Here is a 19,845-nt window from a genome sequence, read left to right as displayed (position 1 = left end):
TGGATATCTCTTCTGAACAGCACGTTGCAAGGCAACCAATTTATGCTCAATTATGTTCATGTCTGTGGAGTTTGGTAGCCAGCGGAAGTGTTTAAGCACAGAAGAATGTTCCTGGAGCCACTCTGTAGCAGATCTAGACGTGTGGGCTGTGGTATTGTTCCACTGGAATTGACCAAGTCCGTCGGAATGTACAATGGGCCTGAATGCATGCAGGTGATCAGACAGGATGCTTACGTACGTGTCACCTGTCAGAGTCGTCTTTAAACGTATCAGGGGTCCCAGGTCACTCCAACTGCTCGAGCCCCACACCATTACAGAGCCTCCAACAGCTTGAACAGTCCCCTGCTGACATGCAGGGTCCACGGGTTCATGAGGTTATCGCCACTCCTCTACACGTCCATCCGCTCCATACAATTTGGAACGAGACTCGTCCGACCAGGCAAAATGTTTCCAGTCATCAACAGTCGAATGTCGGTGTTGGCGGGCCCAGGAGAAGCCCTGTGTCGTGCAGCCATCAAGGGTACATGAATGGGCCTTCGGCTCCGAAAGCCCATATCGATGATGTTTCGCTGAATGGTTCTCTCGCTGACACTTGTTGATTGCTCAGCATTGAAATCTGCAACAATTTGGGGAGTGGTTGCACTTCAGACACGATCAACGATTATCATCAGCCGTCGTTGTACCCGTTCTTGCAGGAATTTTTTCCGGCCGTAGCGATGTCGGAGATTTGATGATTTATCGGATTCCCACTTCATTGCTACTTCGAAGATGCTCTGTCCCATCGCTCGTGCGCGACTATAACATCACGTTCTGACTCAGTTAAATATTGATAACCTTCCATTGTAGCAGCAGTAAGCGATCTAACAACTGCACCAGACTCTTGTGGTATATATATATATATATATATATATATATATGTCAAAATTTGTCAATGTTTTTAAAACCTGTAATTGTCTCCCATTGGAAAAAAACAAAATAATTTGTCACATTGGCATAAAACTTTCACCAAAACTCTACCCAACGACACCTTGGACGTGTCACACACTGGCAGTCACCAAACCCCACTATAAATCAAATTTCATCCCTTCACTTGATGCCTCTGATTTTGAGGTCAGAACCGATATACCTCGCACTAGAATCATGCGGTGTTCGTACGGGTAGGTGAGGAAAATTTTTCTGACAATCCTCCCCTCAGAAACACTCGAAAACGTGTAGGTAATGGCTTAAGGGTTGTCAATTAAACCATCCTTTTCCATGGGGCGTTGATTCCCACACATTTCACAATCGGAAAGGAGAGACAGCTATGCGATGAACAACAGGAAGATGTTCTTGATTACTTTTGACACTGCTGACACCTTCGAACTTTTCATCGCTTCTACACGGGCGTTGTGGCACAACATTCTTATTGAACATGATAGCATCACTTTTGTGTACCGCATGGTCCATATTTTTGCTCCCGTGTAGAGATTGGAATCACGAGGGGTAGTTCAAAACCATTTAAAGAAATTTAACGTGGTCAAAAGCAGCAAAGCATACTAATGGTGTTTCAGTGCTCCTTTGTTCCGCGCTCCTGTGGCGTGATGACGATCAGTTCGAATTGCAACATAAACAAAACCGTGATTAAAACGGCAAAGGGTCCCTGTAAGAACCCCCAGTTTGACAACACCCTCGGTGTCACCCACGCACCTGTGTTAAGCACGTTAAAAGTGTACCGCGACTTCAGCACGCATTGAGCTCAGTGGTGCCTCGTGGCTGCTCTAGCGCCTGAGGGCTGGCAACCACAACTACGGGGTATCGATGGGATGCACGGCGAGTGTTGACGATCTGAGAGGCATTAAAAGTGATCTTTGCCGTTTTTTCCACACACATGTCAGTGTTGCACCCGTTAGTGATTACACCAATGGAGGGTGTTAAACAGGAGGGCTGCAAAAGCGTAAACAACAGTTCCCGCTTAGGTTCCAGATTAGATTTTTTCGAATGGTTTTGAATGGCCCCTAGTGGAAAAAAAAATGCGGTCTCACTACTCGCCAACAGGGTCAGATCACGTACAGCTGCGTTGCAGCCTATGATGTCCTTAGAGTATGGCAGTATCGTTCAGGAAGTGGGTAGCAGTGTCGTAAATTGTCAAGTACATTGTACTGTTTCTCCCTGCAGTGCATACTATCTTTTTGACCGTAAAATGTGTGGAAATCAATGCCCAAGGGAAGTGTGATTTCACTGACCACCTTTATGCCAGCTCTTGAGGGATTTTCGATTAGATTCTGAGCGGCGGTGTGTCTGAAATATTTTGCTCGGCCGCCCAAAAGAAAAGTGAGCGACTTCAAAGCTGGGTGTGACGGCTCTGACATCCATCGCAGAGTATCACAAGAAGGAATCAAATTTCGGTAAGAAGGAGTGCTATGACATTCCCATCGTATAACATGTTGGCGTTCGGCAGATTTGTGGTGAACTTTGATGTCAACGTTACACCATTAACCCAACTTACAGCTCACATGATCGTCTGAGCTGTGACATTTTATTCACATTTATCATCCCCTTTCTGTTTGAAGCGTTGTCGGGCCCGTGGGTTGTTGACGCAGGGTGCCACTCCTTTATACCATCATAAAGAAACATTGTAGGCATATTTGGGTCAAATTTGAAACTTATGCGACCGCTACGGTCGCAGGTTTGAATCCTGCCTCGGGCATGGATGTGTGTGATGTCCTTAGGTTAGTTAGGTTTAAGTAGTTCTAAGTTCTAGGGGACTGATGACCATAGGAGTTAAGTCCCATAGTGCTCAGAGCCATTTGAACCATTTTTTTGGAACTTATGTTTCGCAATGGAGTAAAATTAGGAGGGTTTCGATAAAGCGACAGATTTCTACTAGTACTGTATATATGTCGGAGGAAGACGTTTCTGGTAGTGCGCGGCCCTGCCAGAAGGTGAAACGAGATTTATAGGGAATGTGGAGGAAAGAATGAGTGTTATTCTACTCAAAACTTTAAGAGAATTAAAAGAAGAGATAAAGTATAAGCGTATTATTAAGAGTATGCGAGGAGAAACGTCTATGTCTATACCATGCTAGAGAAAGGGTCAGGAAACTGAACTGTTTGTCGTAATGTAGGTCATAAAAATGCAGCTTGCGCTAAACAAATACTGAAAAGACGCGAATATATGTCTCTAGGTGTAGCTCTGTTACATTTCTTGAATAGAGGAATTTGTAATTTACAACCAAGAACAGCTCGAGCGAGAATTGTCTCTTAAATTGAAATTTAATTATTCATCGAAGTATTTTCGCGTCACGTTTCATCTCCGTGTCGAGTTCTGTCGTTCACAGCATGCTAACTGGAAGAGAAATGCCCTTACGTCTTCGATATTATCGGGCACCAAGGAAAATATTTTCATAGTTCTATGCTATGTTCAGTCATGTTTTCTAGTAGGTCATGAATAAAACAGTTACAAACTCCGTATTTGTATTTACTTCAAGAGCCTAATTATATGGGCACATGCTATATGGATACACTGCGCAATTGCTTCAGTTAAAATCACTCCGAAATTATGAAAAAGACCACCATGGAAGTTCAGCTCATTTGTCTTCTCTAGGAACCACGTTATTAGCTAGTGGAAAACGAATATAACTAGCATAAATAACACATTATACCATTACAGCTTTATAAATATAAGAAGAGGGAATCCTAGAAAAAAGTGGGATCGAAGGTGCAAGAAGCAACAGCATTCCGCAAACTGTTGAAGGTATTAGGAATAAGTGGAGAATAATAAATAGAATTCCGGTAGGATGGACGTATTGCCTCTTAAGGGAATAACTAGAGAGTGCTGTAGAGGAAAATATTTCCCTCTCCACCTCAGAGTAGAACTTGCATCCTACGTCATCAATTACTTGGATGTATTCCAGGCTCTGTCATCCTCTACGGTTAGTACCCTCTACAGATCCTTTTAGTTCCATGGAAGTTATACCCTTATGTCTTAACAGACGTTCTTTCGCCCTGTTCCTTTTCTTGTTAGTGTCTTCCACGTGTTCCTTGCCTCTCCGATTCTGGACAGAATCTCCTCATTCCTTTCCTAATCACTCCACTCAATTTTCAAAATCTCAAATTCATCGATATTCTTCTGTTCCGATTTGTCCATTGTTCATGTTCCTCTACCATACAATGCTGTACTTCAGCGTACATTCTCAGAAATATTTTCCTCAAATCAAAACCCTCGTTTGCTACTAGATGTCTTAGGCAGCTGTGCCCTTTTCCTCCATAGTCATTCTGCTTTCGATGTCCTCCTTACGCCATCTATCACTGGTTATTTTACTGCATAAGAAACAGAAGTCCTTAACTGCATCTACTTGGTGACTATTAATTCTGATGTCAAATTCCTCGCTGCTCTCATTTCTGCTACTACACATTTCTCTCCGCTCTTTTCAATTTACTCTCAAACTACACTCCTGGAAATGGAAAAAAGAACACATTGACACCGGTGTGTCAGACCCACCATACTTGCTCCGGACACTACGAGAGGGCTGTACAAGCAATGATCACACGCACGGCACAGCGAACACACCAGGAACCGCGGTGTTGGCCGTCGAATGGCGCTAGCTGCGCAGCATTTGTGCACCGCCGCCGTCAGTGTCAGCCAGTTTGCCGTGGCATATGGAGCTCCATCGCAGTCTTTAACACTGGTAGCATGCCGCGACAGCGTGGACGTGAACCGTATGTGCAGTTGACGGACTTTGAGCGAGGGCGTATAGTGGGCATGCGGGAGGCCGGGTGGACGTACCGCCGAATTGCTCAACACGTGGGGCGTGAGGTCTCCACAGTACATCGATGTTGTCGCCAGTGGTCGGCGGAAGGTGCACGTGCCCGTCGACCTGGGACCGGACCGCAGCGACGCACGGATGCACGCCAAGACCGTAGGATCCTACGCAGTGCCGTAGGGGACCGCACCGCCACTTCCCAGCAAATTAGGGACACTGTTGCTCCTGGGGTATCGGCGAGGACCATTCGCAACCGTCTCCATGAAGCTGGGCTACGGTCCCGCACACCGTTAGGCCGTCTTCCGCTCACGCCCCAACATCGTGCAGCCCGCCTCCAGCGGTGTCGCGACAGGCGTGAATGGAGGGACGAATGGAGACGTGTCGTCTTCAGCGATGAGAGTCGCTTCTGCCTTGGTGCCAATGATAGTCGTATGTGTGTTTGGTGCCGTGCAGGTGAGCGCCACAGTCAGGACTGCATACGACCGAGGCACACAGGGCCAACACCCGGCATCATGGTGTGGGGAGCGATCTCCTACACTGGCCGTACACCACTGGTGATCGTCGAGGGGACACTGAATAGTGCACGGTACATCCAAACCGTCATCGAACCCGTCGTTCTACCATTCCTAGACCGGCAAGGGAACTTGCTGTTCCAACAGGACAATGCACGTCCGCATGTATCCCGTGCCACCCAACGTGCTCTAGAAGGTGTAAGTCAACTACCCTGGCCAGCAAGATCTCCGGATCTGTCCCCCATTGAGCATGTTTGGGACTGGATGAAGCGTCGTCTCACGCGGTCTGCACGTCCAGCACGAACGCTGGTCCAACTGAGGCGCCAGGTGGAAATGGCATGGCAAGCCGTTCCACAGGACTACATCCAGCATCTCTACGATCGTCTCCATGGGAGAATAGCAGCCTGCATTGCTGCGAAAGGTGGATATACACTGTACTAGTGCCGACATTGTGCATGCTCTGTTGCCTGTGTCTATGTGCCTGTGTCTATGTGCCTGTTCTGTCAGTGTGATCATGTGATGTATCTGACCCCAGGAATGTGTCAATAAAGTTTCCCCTTCCTGGGACAATGAATTCACAGTGTTCTTATTTCAATTTCCAGGAGTGTATTTCTGTACTCATTAGACTTTCCATTACATTCAGCAGATCCTGTAATTATTCTTCACTTCCACTGAGTGTAGCAACATCATCAACAAATCTTATCATTGATTCACCTTTAATTATAATTCCACTCTTGAACTTTTCATTTATTTCCATCATGCTTTCTTCGATGTACAGATTGCACAGTAGGGGCAAAACACTACATCCCAGTCGTACGCCTTTTTTAATCCGAGCACATCGTTCTTGGTCTACCACCCTTATTATTTCCTCTGGGCTGGTGTATATGTTGTATATAACGTGTCTCTCCCTATAGCTTAACACTACTTTCCTCAAAATTTCTAACATCCTGCACCATTTCATATTGTCGAACGTTTTCACCAGATCGATAAAGTCCTGCGAATTATACTGATTTTTCTTTAGTCTTCCTTTCATTATCAACCACAACGACAGATCTGTCTCTCTGGTGTTTGTGCATTTCCTAAATCCATTTTGATCGTCATCTAACACATCCTCAATCTCCCTTTCGATTCTTCTGTTTGTTACTGCTGTGAGCGACTTGGATGCATGAGCTGTTCAGCTAATTGTGTGATAATTTTCGCACTTGTCAGCTATTGCAGTCTTAGGAATATACCGGATAATATTTTTCTGAAAGTCAGATGGGATGTTTTGGGAGTCATACATTTTACACGCTAACCTGAATAGTCGTTTTATTAGCACTTGCCTGATTGATTTTAGAAATTCTGATGGAATTTTGTCTATCCCTTCTACCTTACTTCATCTTAAGGCTTTCAAGGATCTGTAAATTCTGATTCTAATACTTAACCTTTATTTCTTCTATATCGTCTCAGTTTCTTCTTCTATGACATCAGACGAATCATTCCCCTCTGCATTTAACAATAGCGTTCCCGTAGCATTCTTAATGATAGCATTCTTCCTTTTAATTTCACCGTAGGTTGCTTCGACTTTTCTATATGGTAAGTCAGTCCTTCCGACAATCATTTCATGCAGCCATTTCGCTTTATCTTCACTGCACTTCCTATTTATTTCATTCCTCAGCACTTTGTATCTCTGTATTTGTGAATTTCTCTTATGTCTCTGTACATCGTTGTTTCATAGATCAACTGAAGTGTTTCTTCTGTTACCCGTGATTCCTTCGCAATTACTTTCTTTGTACCTATGTTTCTCTTTCCAATTTCCGTAAGTGCCGTTTTTAGTGTTGTACACTCTTTGACATAAAACTTGACCGGCGGCCGGCCGCTTCAGAGGCTAAGTCCGCGCCGATCGCGAAATGGGACAATAAAACTGGCCAACTCGCTAATTCTCTAAGTCCGGTCATCTGCACAATCTGGCAACACTGCAGACTGCGGCACTTCCTGGAGGAAAACTTGTCCCATGATGGAGAAACTATAGGCTGATTGCACCTGTGGTCTAGCGGTAGCGTGCGTTGTTTCTGTTCATAATGTCAGTGGATCGAGAGCAGCTGGCATAAAATATTTTTATAGCCTCTTCTGCCTGAATACTGAACACGTGAATGTAATAGTAGCGCAGATTCAATCTATTTCGCTTTCTGACACACTGATATCAAAATTTTGTCCAGTAACCATTTTGCGGCAGATTTTCTGCAGACTGTCCTCCTCTGGACGCCGTAATCGGCAAAGCTCCGGGATCCATTTGCTGGCTACTGGCAGCGGCCGTGGCGACAGCAGCGGCGCTGCACTCCCCCGTTCTTTATCGAAAGCGCCTGCTACCGCTCATCGCTTTTGATGATTTAAAACGCTTTATTATTAAATGTTGCTCCACAGAAAATTTCTACGATTTCCATTCACGCTCAAAAGCAACGGAGACAGACGCCCTGATTAGTAGGCGGGTATTATATTACATTAATCGGCAAGAGCTGAGTATGGCCCGAAATTAATTTTATAGACTGGGACGAAATTAAACCACCTCACTACATTCGATGAATTTATAAATGCTTCATACCTCGTTTCTTTTCCTTTCAAACTCAATTATTTGTGAAACTTTTGGTCAATGTTTGGATGTTTTCGTCAAGCCAGAGTGAGCGTCTGTGGTGTAAAGTGTATTACAGTTCTTGTTTCATTTCTTATGGTAAGTCTATGCGATAAACTGTGTGAATAACTTGCAATGCATGCTCTGTAGCAGTGCAGGAACACTGCACATTTGGAGTTCCATGTATGGGTTCATGAAGTATTTATTGTTGACCGGAAGTGATAGTTAAGGTCATCAGATTTAAACCAGAAAAATTTGTTGTTCTGAAGGTCTCAGAGAACGGAAAGGAATTGCTAACTCCGGTGTTAGAAAACGTCTACAGTTAAATGCTATTGCAAAAATTTAGTAGAAGGGAACTATATTAATGAACATGTGCACTTCATAAACAACCTTCTGACATGTTAGACCTATATGACGAACAAAGCTCAAATTTATATCGTTGAAAGTCGGTTTGAATCTTTTCAGGACCTATTTTACAGTGAAGCACCTTGGAATTTGCAAAGCAGAAGTCCATGATATTAACTTAATTTACTAAGTCGAAATCGGACGAAGGTTCATGTTTAAAGGCATTCTTCAGATTTCGCATAAGAAATTTTTACTAGCAGTTTGCAACTCCATTAATTAAAATGGAAAGTAAAAGGTTTTAGTCAGCGGCTTCTACCGTGATTCGAACTGCTATGTCTTATAGTACAAGCACTGCAAAGCACAAGGGAACCTCTGAACTAACGACACACTGGCGGCCAGAGGCGGACTATAGTCACTTCGATGTTGCCTGAGCCTCAAAACGCAACCTTAAACACACAGAGGAGGTGGAGATTACTGTTTTAACGTCCCGTCGACAACGATGTCATTAGAGACGGAGCACAAGCTCGGATTAGGGAAGGATGGGGAAGGAAATCGGCCGTGCCCTTCCTAAGGAACCATCCCGGCATTTGCCTGAAGCGATTTAGGGAAATCATTGAAAACCTAAATCAGGATGGCCGGGTGCGGGATCGCACCGTCGTCCTCCCGAATGCACACACAAACAGGTGTTACTTATGTGAAGAACGCCGTTCTTGGAGTCCAGAAATTAAATATACTTTCTAATTGTGTCATCTTGCAGTGGATTATATCGTACGAGTCTTCGATGTGGGAAACGAATGTCAAGTGAATTTAGCGAGGTAACGCCGACCTACACCCGGAAGTAAATGCACTATCAGAGTGTTGACAAATACTTGCTACGATGCTGCCATTTCTCGGCTCTCTGACGAGGCAGCTCTTCAGCGAAATGCTTGCCGTGATTCTCCTATACGGTTCTTCAGAGTGGAGACGCGCGCGCACGTTTGGTTTTTATGCGGCGTTCTCCCCTGATGGTTTCTGACGTCGCCTTGTGGGCTATGGATACATATGAGACACTCAATTATCATTAATCCAGAATGATACAAGTTTCAGCTTCCGGCGTGGAAGAAGGCTGTTGACGCCGACATTATATCATTTCAACGTAGGGAAAGCAAAACGGATCATTCAATGTTTCTCATTCAACATAAAGCATGTGCGATAAATTTCCGTAACGTTCATAACCATCTAAAAATACAAACGAAGTAAAAATACACCGGAAGCTTATTCGAATTGAATATAATGTAAGATACCAAACGCTTTGCACCTCGATGTCGAATTTGTCCACTTGCAATCTTTTGCAGCATACACTTAGAATGTCATGATTACCACGAGAATGAAGAAATATGTTGGTAAGGATGGAAGCAAGAAAGGACGCAGTCAACAAATATTCTATTCCTCATGGCATACATTTCATTTGACACGTAAGAAGAGGTAAAGCGGGAATTTACTTTCGTTAACACGAAAGACATGCCGCACATATTGATAACGAGGAAGTCTGCGTCTTCATACGTTTCCTTAGCAAATATCAACTTTAAATTGCATAACGCAAACATTTTTAACAGACACGAATTCCTACCCAGCATCTATTGTCCCTGTTAACGAACGACGAGAGATGTTAAATATTGCTTCTTCACAAGTAACTTACTTGAAATGCCGTGAGGTAAAGCTGTGTGTTGGACACGGATTCGAACCCGGAACCTAATCGGATTGCTATCGAAGCACAGTCAAATGTGACATATCGGAATTTTGCGGCAGTAGCTAGATGTTTTAACTGAAATGACGAGACGAAACATTAATTTTTTCCTTCCCAGGGCTCCAACCCGGCACCTATCGCTGTTATATTCTGGAGAAAACGAACGTTAAATAAGGGTTTGTTGCACCAGCAGTGACATGTGAGCATGTTTGAACTGAAATAATATGACGAAGAGTTCAGCGCTCACTGGGAATAGAGCCCCACACATATCGTTGTTGACTACACACAAAGAGAAGTCAGCTACCGAATTTTTCTCCACCAGCTGCTCAGAATAGCATCTTGAACTTACAGTCATCTCGCAAATAGTTCTGTGTCTCACTGGGAGTTAAAAACGTCAGATATCGTTAGTGTTGACAGCGAATGAAAATACATTAAAAATCAAAATTATTATCCACCAGCAGATAGGTGTTCTCATGATAGAGCTTGATAATACATAATTAAATCTTTAGTGCCGGGCCAGGATTCGATCCCATTCACGCGTAATATGTGAAGGTGTTGAGGAATCTGCAGTTTTGGACAAACAACAAATTGTAGCCGAGCTGTATTGCCACGAAGGGATCAAATTCCGCGTTAAGGGCGGTCTGAGTTGCATTCCCAGTTCAGAACCAATTTTATCGACATACAGAAGCTCAAATAAAAGATTAAAAGATGGAATAAGTGTCCTGTGACCATACATAGCGTTTGTGTCGTCACTTGAAATAAATAACTAGTATAAGAAAGGTTACTGGTGATAGAGTTTCTACATGTCGCCACTCCAGACTTTATTGTGGTTCAACCTACCGTCTACTTGGTAAAGAAGGAATATCATCTTTAATGTGAATTTTCAGACCACGCAGCCATTATATCTCCTTCACTTGGTGTAGCCATGAGAGAATGGAATCTGTCTCTCCCTATCTAAAATCATTGACAGAAGTGGGAATCGAACCCAGACCATAGGTATAACAACCTACCATCCGTCCAACAGACCACGAAATCCCCTTCTCTGCGAGTCATTTTTCTATCGTAACGCAGTTGCGCCACACTGGATGAGAATTCTGACACACAGGCTCCCTGTAGTAATTTGCAGCATGTTCAGTAAATTCATTTACCTGGTTGACCGAATCACCATGAACTAGCTGCCTCGGCTACCCAGTGCATACATTCGACTATTTTGTAATCACAGAAATAAAATCACGTAACTGCCACCTACACACAACTGCCAACAGTGTAGGATGCAGAAGTTTAAATAGGAAGTGTTCCTTTCCACTTGAGCTATTCTATTGCGCTATCTGTTACTAGAAAACGTCGCTCAGTCCAAAAGAAAAGCTGTAACTGTTTGTCTCTCAGAAGTCAAGACCTGGCCATATGCATAATCTCACAGTGCTGTGGAATCCAAAAGTTCTGGAGGAATAGTTGCCGAGCTCTGGAGCTGTTGTAGCTACGTGTCAGCTTGTAGCATAGATAAGATGTCGCGAGTTCGAATACATTCAGTGCCACATTTAATAAAACGCAATTCTGCTCTCTGCTGAAGTTATCAATCTAATGGAACTTTGAACTTAATTCCCTTCACTTCTCAACCCAAAGTAGTCGCATGTGGAAAAAGGACTAACTACTGTGACATTTTGTTCTGTTCAGGTTTAATAGACAGCAGGCAGCAGATGCATCTCGAAGATGTGTAGGGAGAGCGCATCGTGCCATAATATGTCAGAAAAGTATTTTCTACATTAGCTGTCGTGTGGTAGTGATATTTTATTCTTCTTCAAACTTTGACAGCTTTAACTCAGAACAAGTTTTCTACATGCATGTAATCAATAAACTGCATGTGCATTGTCAGACTGTCATAGGTAACATCAGAGAATTCGCATATATCGTTGATGATTAATTTCTCTCTAATGTTTACTATTGTTTTAACAACACTAAAGGAAACCTTACGAAAATTGTGCACTGTATTATAAGAAATGAAATAAAACTAACCATGATAACCTTACGACGAAAGTATCTGTACACAAGCATGCCTCTATCGACACGAATTAGTAAAATACTACTCACTTAGATTTTGATTGGGTCTGTGTTTAATTGGTATGCTGTGTCATACTCAAGAGGTATGCAAATGTGGCATTTCATAAATATAGTTACGTATTCCTAGAAACCCAAAATTCGCTTGTCAGCAGCGGAAAGAGGCGTTACCTGTTGTGCAGCATTGTAAGTTTTTCAACATTGCACTATGAGCTGAAAGCGTTTTCTTGCGATTTCCTTATTGATGTTTGATCTGACTGCTTGTAGCTCTTTCACAGAAGGGATAAAAACGTTACAGTCAGTGAGACTGGAACTGCGAACGGTAACAGACGCTGTTTCACAAGTCAGCACGTTACCACAGAGCTGGCGAGGAGGTATGGGTCTCAGCTTCCTATTTCGTGGGCAATAGTAACTAGAACTCGTAAACCGCTATTTAAAGGTCGAGATCAGTAGCGATTTCCACCTGCAACGACTTTCCTGGGCTGAAAACCGTAAATTTTCAATCTTTTGTTACCCTTCAAGCGATAATAACTCAGATTATTCAATGGAAATGACAGGTAAAATCAAGTGAACTTTGAGGCTTAATTCCGTGCACACCAGGAAGTAACTCGTCGATCACAGAGTTGCCAAACATACGTTGCCTTGTTGCCAAATCTCAGTTACAGTACCAGCAGGAAGAAGACGAACCGATGTGATCCTACAGCGGTCTGGGAAGTGACCATAGCTGGTGTCTCCAAGTCGCGGCTGCTATGGCCTGGAATTCGTAATGCGTCTGATTCGCTTTCTGTAACTAGGTTTAGGGACTGGAGCGTAGTTACTAATAATACTCAGAATTGACTGCAAACTGAGCATCATAAATCAGTAACTCTCATTGATGTTTTTATATTTCTTTCGTAAGTGTACTCAAAACTAAGAAAGTCGTTCACAGGCGTTTTCGTGCCTCGCCGATAGTCGAGCACAACAAACAAATAATAAAAAAAAGAATGTGTGTGTGTGTGTGTGTGTGTGTGTGTGTGTGTGCGCGCGTGTGTGTGTGTGTGAGAGAGAGAGAGAGAGAGAGAGGGGGGGGGAAATAAAAAGCAATGAGAGAGAGTGTAAAAAATTGTTGTAAAGAAATTGAATCATGGTATTTAAAGAACTTTTTCATTAAAATGACACGTTCCACATCATTACGAAATGTCGTATTCATGATCTATTGAACAAGAGGTAATCTAACGTAATGTAATCTAATCTAATCTAATCACATCATATTGATGATAAGCCATGAAGAGTCATGAATTACCGAAAGTTTTGCCAATACCAGTAACCAAATCTAAACTTGAAAATAAAAGACGACAATTTTTGTAATAAACCGTGACTCCTATCAAGACCCTTTCGTCCCTGTTATCTAACCACGAAAGATTTCTGGTATACCTCCATTCTGAAGTAACAAAGTGTGCATGCATTTAAAGATGAAGTGCATGATGTGAAGTTCTGTGACGGAGATACGAACCCAACACGTAATCCGATTGTTAACTAAGAAAAATCAAATGTTACGTATCGGTTTTTCTTACGAGCCGCTAGGTGTCTGAATCTAAAATAAGGATACAAACTTTTGTGCCTAAGCGACAATCGAACTGCACACCTATCGTGCATCCACGAATATAGCGTAAGTATCAGTTGCTTACTCATGAACAGTAAGATGTGTGCGTGTTTGACCAGAAATAACGACACCTGATGCGATTGTTGGCAACACATGAACAGACATTGAAATTGCGCGTTAACTTTCACTAGCAGGTCGGTGTGCACTTGATAAAGCTAGAAATGAAATTATGAATATTTTTGTACTGGATCAGGTTTCAGACCCACATACTTACCTTTGGAGGAGACCTAGAGAAGATTGCAGTCTTGGGAAAAGGAACGAAATGACTGAACTATACTGTTCCGAGAGATTCAGATCCTCGAAAGAGGAGATACGGATTCGAATCACAGTCCAGCACCAAATTTTTAAACGTCTCTAGTTCAATCAAGTACATGTAAAATAAGAGCCCTGTCCCTTTAAATGGCTATCGGTTCATTAAATAAAATAAAATTTGCTAATGTAAGTAAGCTTACTGGCGACTGTATTTCTGTTTACCATGATTTCCGCTGTGTCATTTCCCAACGTAAACCGGCTCTGCCCAGTCGGTAATGAAGAAACGTGATGTTTAATGCGGATTCTGGATTATAACGTCTTTCTCTTGAGGTTACCAGAGGTAAAATAAATATGTTTGTGCCTCTTAAAAGTAAATGCCTGAACCCACGCATTGCACCTGTGATAGCTCGTTCCACCAGACCATTGTGGTCACATTACCCAGCCCCAGGAGTGTGCTGTAACGGATGATGTGCTTAGCTTACAAAATTAGTCACGGTGGAAAAAATGCGAGTCTATTAAATGGTCAAGTAGAAGGAAGCCTCTGACGCAGAGATTATGCTATTCTCATGTCAGCAGGATGTAAAGACTCTTCTAGGCATCATAGGCTGGATGTGAAGCCATTTTGATTTTTCACAAATTCAGAAAATTTAGTAGTTCTAGAAAATCCACGGTGAAGTGTGAAGTTGCCGGATAATTCGATTATTACTGTTATTATTAATATCATTTTAATTATACCGCTGCTGGAACTCAAGTGCTTGAACATCATTTAATGCCTTTTGGTCACTATAGAAGTAGTTTCCCATGAACAGTTTCTTTCCCTGTCTACGGAATCCTTTTCATGTTAATATCAAACACCAGCAATTAGTCGTAGATTACATTAATACTAAAGTAATTGACGAAGACGTTACGTGGTAACAAAATCGCACTGCCTTTCTTCATTTACTTTCGCCTAGAAATGGCTATCGAGTACTGACAAACCAAAAGGCAAGTGATCTTACTGGCTTCCGATATACGTTGCTGTTAGTTCTTCCACATGATGTGGTCGACATGACCTGTTTCAAGTAGTGTATGACAGACAGTGTTTTAGAAAATCTATTGTTTCCCTTTGCAATAAACAGAAGTATTTTCATTCTAAGCTGTCCAAGTACAAAATTTTCGCAATATTAGTTCAAATTTAATATTCGCTTCTATAATGTAGGAAAGTATTTCGCAGTCGCAAACTCGCATCCGAAACGTTGACCTTACACTTAGTCGCTGACCATAAAGTCTAGCTCAGAGTGACACCAGTTTAAATAACCTAATGTAGCGAAGACTGTTTGCCAGTGCTCTTTCTCACCGGAAAATACGCAATTCACTCATTTGGCTCCATAACTACACTGTAACAGTAATTTCTGTGTGAAATTTGTCAGTAAGCTTTCGCCTTCCAACCGGCAAAATACGGAAGAGTACGGCCGGTAAACAATTCACAAACCACGATTTAGTGCCGATAAGTCGATTTCTTTAAACATTGTCGAAGCTGAGGGAATTTAGTTTCTGCTTAAATTGTCTTAAGCAGCAACGTTCACAGATATCTCAAATAGGAAAAAGCTGAATATCCAGGTACGAAAGTTGTAAAACAAACTTCCCACAGTTTGTGTCAGGTTGATCTTTTCGTCTGATAACACTGCTTAAGTATTCTGTCTAAGAGGTATCACAAGTAGTATCCCTGTAGCTGTGGGAATCATTGGTTGAAAACGAGTTTAACACCAATGGGTACAGGGCTGCTAAATTTTCAAAATTATTATCAACCTAAGTCTGAGTCCATCCACAAACTGAGGCGTATTTATAATATTGAAGCTAGACTGTGTATCCTTGTCTTTCTTGAGTAGTCATTGGAAGACGTTTACACAGACGTATACAATACTATGAATACTTCGAACGGTATGGTTAACGTTGCTCTCTTAAAAAATACATTTTGTTTTAAATTCTTCTGGGTCTTAAGCGTACAATATGTGTTGTAGATACAGTCTCAGACCAAAAAATTGACCGCCGAGTCGTTCACGTAAGGTGGACAATACAGTCATGCTCCTCTCAGAATTCTATGTCTGGTAATATGCTCGATCTGGCAACATGTAGACTGCGGCACTTCCCAGAGGAAGTCTTGACTCCAGTCTTAGTACATTACTCTTGACTACGACCGTAGTCGTGAGGTAAAACGCGAGACCAGCTAATATGATATTGTAGATTCGCTTGTATTACACTCATAGCTTCAGCACCGAGAGGAAAGGGGCGATAAAAATTTTGTCGATATGTGCTTTCGGTCGCCAGACGTCATATTAGCTGGTCTCGCGTTTTACCTCAAGACTACGGTCGTGTTCCAGCAGCGGTATGAATAAAATGATATTAATAATAACAGTAATAATCGAATTATCCGGCAACTTCACACTTCACAGTGGATTTTCTAGAACTACTAAATTTGCTGAATTTGTGAAAAATCAAAATGGCTTCACATCCAGCCTATGATGCCTAGTAGAGTCTTTACATCCTGCTGACATGAGAATAGCATAATCTCTGCGTCAGAAGCTTGCTTCTACTTGACCATTTAATAGATTCGCATTTTTTCCACCGTGACTAATTTTGTAAGCTAAGCACATCATCCGTTACAGCACACTCCTGGGGCTGGGTAATGTGACCACAATGGTCTGGTGGAACGAGCTATCGCAGGTGCAATGCGTGGGTTCAGGCATTTACTTTTAAGAGGCACAAACATATTTATTTTACCTCTGGTAACCTCAAGAGAAAGACGTTATAATCCAGAATCCGCCTTAAACGTCACGTTCCTTCATTACCGACTGGGCAGAGCCGGTTTACGTTGGGAAATGACACAGCGGAAATCATGGTAAACAGAAATACAGTCGCCAGTAAGCTTACTTACATTAGCAAATTTTATTTTATTTGATGAACCGATAGCCATTTAAAGGGACAGGGCTCTTATTTTACTTGTACTTGATTGAACTAAAGACGTTTAAAAATTTGGTGCTGGACTGTGATTCGAATTCGTATCTCCTCTTTCGAGGATCTGAATCTCTCGGAACAGTATAGTTCAGTCATTTCGTTCCTTTTCCCAAGACTGCAATCTTCTCTAGGTCTCCAAAGGTACGTATGTGGGTCTGAAACCTGATCCAGTACAAAAATATTCATAATTTCATTTCTAGCTTTATCAAGTGCACACCGACCTGCTAGTGAAAATTAACGCGCAATTTCAATGTCTGTTCATGTGTTGCCAACAATCGCAACAGGTGTCGTTATTTCTGGTCAAACAAGAACACATCTTACTGTTCATGAGTAAGCAACTGATACTTATGCTATATTCGTGGATGCACGATAGGTGTGCAGTTCGATTGTCGCTTAGGCACAAAAGTTTGTATCCTTATTTTAGATTCAGACACCTAGCGGCTCGTAAGAAAAACCGATACGTAACATTTGATTTTTCTTAGTTAACAATCGGATTACGTGTTGGGTTCGTATCTCCGTCACAGAACTTCACATCATGCACTTCATCTTTAAATGCATGCACACTTTGTTACTTCAGAATGGAGGTATATCAGACATCTTTCGTGGTTAGATAACAGGGACGAAAGGGTCTTGATAGGAGTCACGGTTTATTACAAAAATTGTCGTCTTTTATTTTCAAGTTTAGATTTGGTTACTGGTATTGGCAAAACTTTCGGTAATTCATGACTCTTCATGGTTAATCATCAATACGATGTGATTAGATTAGATTAGATTAGATTACATTAGATTACCTCTTGTTCAATAGATCATGAATACGACATTTCGTAATGATGTGGAACGTGTCATTTTAATGAAAAATTTCTTTAAATACCATGATTCAATTTCTTTACAACAATTTTTTACACTCTCTCTCATTGCTTTTTATTTCCCCCCCCCCTCTCCCTCTCTCTCTCTCTCTCACACACACACGCGCGCACACACACACACACACACACACACACACACACACATTCTTTTTTTTTTATTTGTTTGTTGTGCTCGACTATCGGCGAGGCACAAAAACGCCTGTGAATGACTTTCTTAGTTTTGAGTACACTTACGAAAGAAATATAAAAACAACAATGAGAGTTACTAATTTATGATGCTCAGTTTGCAGTCAGTTATGAGTGTTATTAGTAACTACGCTCCAGGCCCTAAACCTAGTTACAGAAAGCGAATGAGACGCATTACGTATTCCAGGCCGTAGCAGCCGCGACTTGGCGACACCAGCTATGGACACTTCCCAGACCGCTGTAGGATCACATCGGTTCGTCTTCTTCCTGCCGGTACTGTAACTGAGATTTGGCAACAAGGCAACGTATGTTTGGCAACTCTGTGATCGACGAGTTACTTCCTGGTGTGCACGGAATTAAGCCTCAAAGTTCATTTGATTTTACCTGTCATTTCCATTGAATAATCTGAGTTATTATCGCTTGAAGGGTAACAAAAGATTGAAAATTTACGGTTTTCAGCCCAGGAAAGTCGTTGAAGGTGGAAATCGCAACTGATCTCGACCTTTAAATAGCGGTTTACGAGTTCTAGTTCCTATTGCCCTCGAAACAGGAAGCTGAGACCCGTACCTCCTCGCCAGCTCTGTGGTAACGTGCTGACCTGTAAAATAACGTCTGTTACGGTTCGCAGTTCCAGTCTCACTGACTGTAACGTTTTTATCCCTTCTGTGAAAGAGCTACAAGCAGTCAGATCAAACATCAATAAGGAAATCGCAAGAAAACGCTTTCAGCTCATAGTGCAATGTTGAAAAACTTACAATGCTGCACAACAGGTAACGCCTCTTTCCGCTGCTGACAAGCGAATTTTGGGTTTCTAGGAATACGTAACTATATTTAAGAAATGCCACATTTGCATACCTTTTGAGTATGACACAGCATACCAATTAAACACAGACCCAATCAAAATCTAAGTGAGTAGTATTTTACTAATTCGTGTCGATAGAGGCATGCTTGTGTACAGATACTTTCGTCGTAAGGTTATCATGGTTAGTTTTATTTCATTTCTTATAATACAGTGCACAATTTTCGTAAGGTTTCCTTTAGTGTTGTTAAAACAATAGTAAACATGAGAGAGAAATTAATCATCAACGATATATGCGAATTCTCTGATGTTACCTATGACAGTCTGACAATGCACATGCAGTTTATTGATTGCATGCATGTAGAAAACTTGTTCTGAGTTAAAGCTGTCAAAGTTTGAAGAAGAATAAAATTTCACTACCACACGACAGCTAATGTAGAAAATACTTTTCTGACATATTATGGCACGATGCGCTCTCCCTACACATCTTCGAGATGCATCTGCTGCCTGCTGTCTATTAAACCTGAACAGAACAAAATGTCACAGTAGTTAGTCCTTTTTCCACATGCGACTACTTTGGGTTGAGAAGTGAAGGGAATTAAGTTCAAAGTTCCATTAGATTGATAACTTCAGCAGAGAGCAGAATTGCGTTTTATTAAATGTGGCACTGAATGTATTCGAACTCGCGACATCTTATCTATGCTACAAGCTGACACGTAGCTACAACAGCTCCAGAGCTCGGCAACTATTCCTCCAGAACTTTTGGATTCCACAGCACTGTGAGATTATGCATATGGCCAGGTCTTGACTTCTGAGAGACAAACAGTTACAGCTTTTCTTTTGGACTGAGCGACGTTTTCTAGTAACAGATAGCGCAATAGAATAGCTCAAGTGGAAAGGAACACTTCCTATTTAAACTTCTGCATCCTACACTGTTGGCAGTTGTGTGTAGGTGGCAGTTACGTGATTTTATTTCTGTGATTACAAAATAGTCGAATGTATGCACTGGGTAGCCGAGGCAGCTAGTTCATGGTGATTCGGTCAACCAGGTAAATGAATTTACTGAACATGCTGCAAATTACTACAGGGAGCCTGTGTGTCAGAATTCTCATCCAGTGT

This window comes from Schistocerca piceifrons, chromosome 5, assembly GCF_021461385.2.
Source record: "Schistocerca piceifrons isolate TAMUIC-IGC-003096 chromosome 5, iqSchPice1.1, whole genome shotgun sequence".
NCBI lineage: Eukaryota > Metazoa > Arthropoda > Insecta > Orthoptera > Acrididae > Schistocerca > Schistocerca piceifrons.
The sequence above is the reverse complement of the archived record's forward strand: the minus strand, read 5'-3'. Positions refer to the sequence as shown.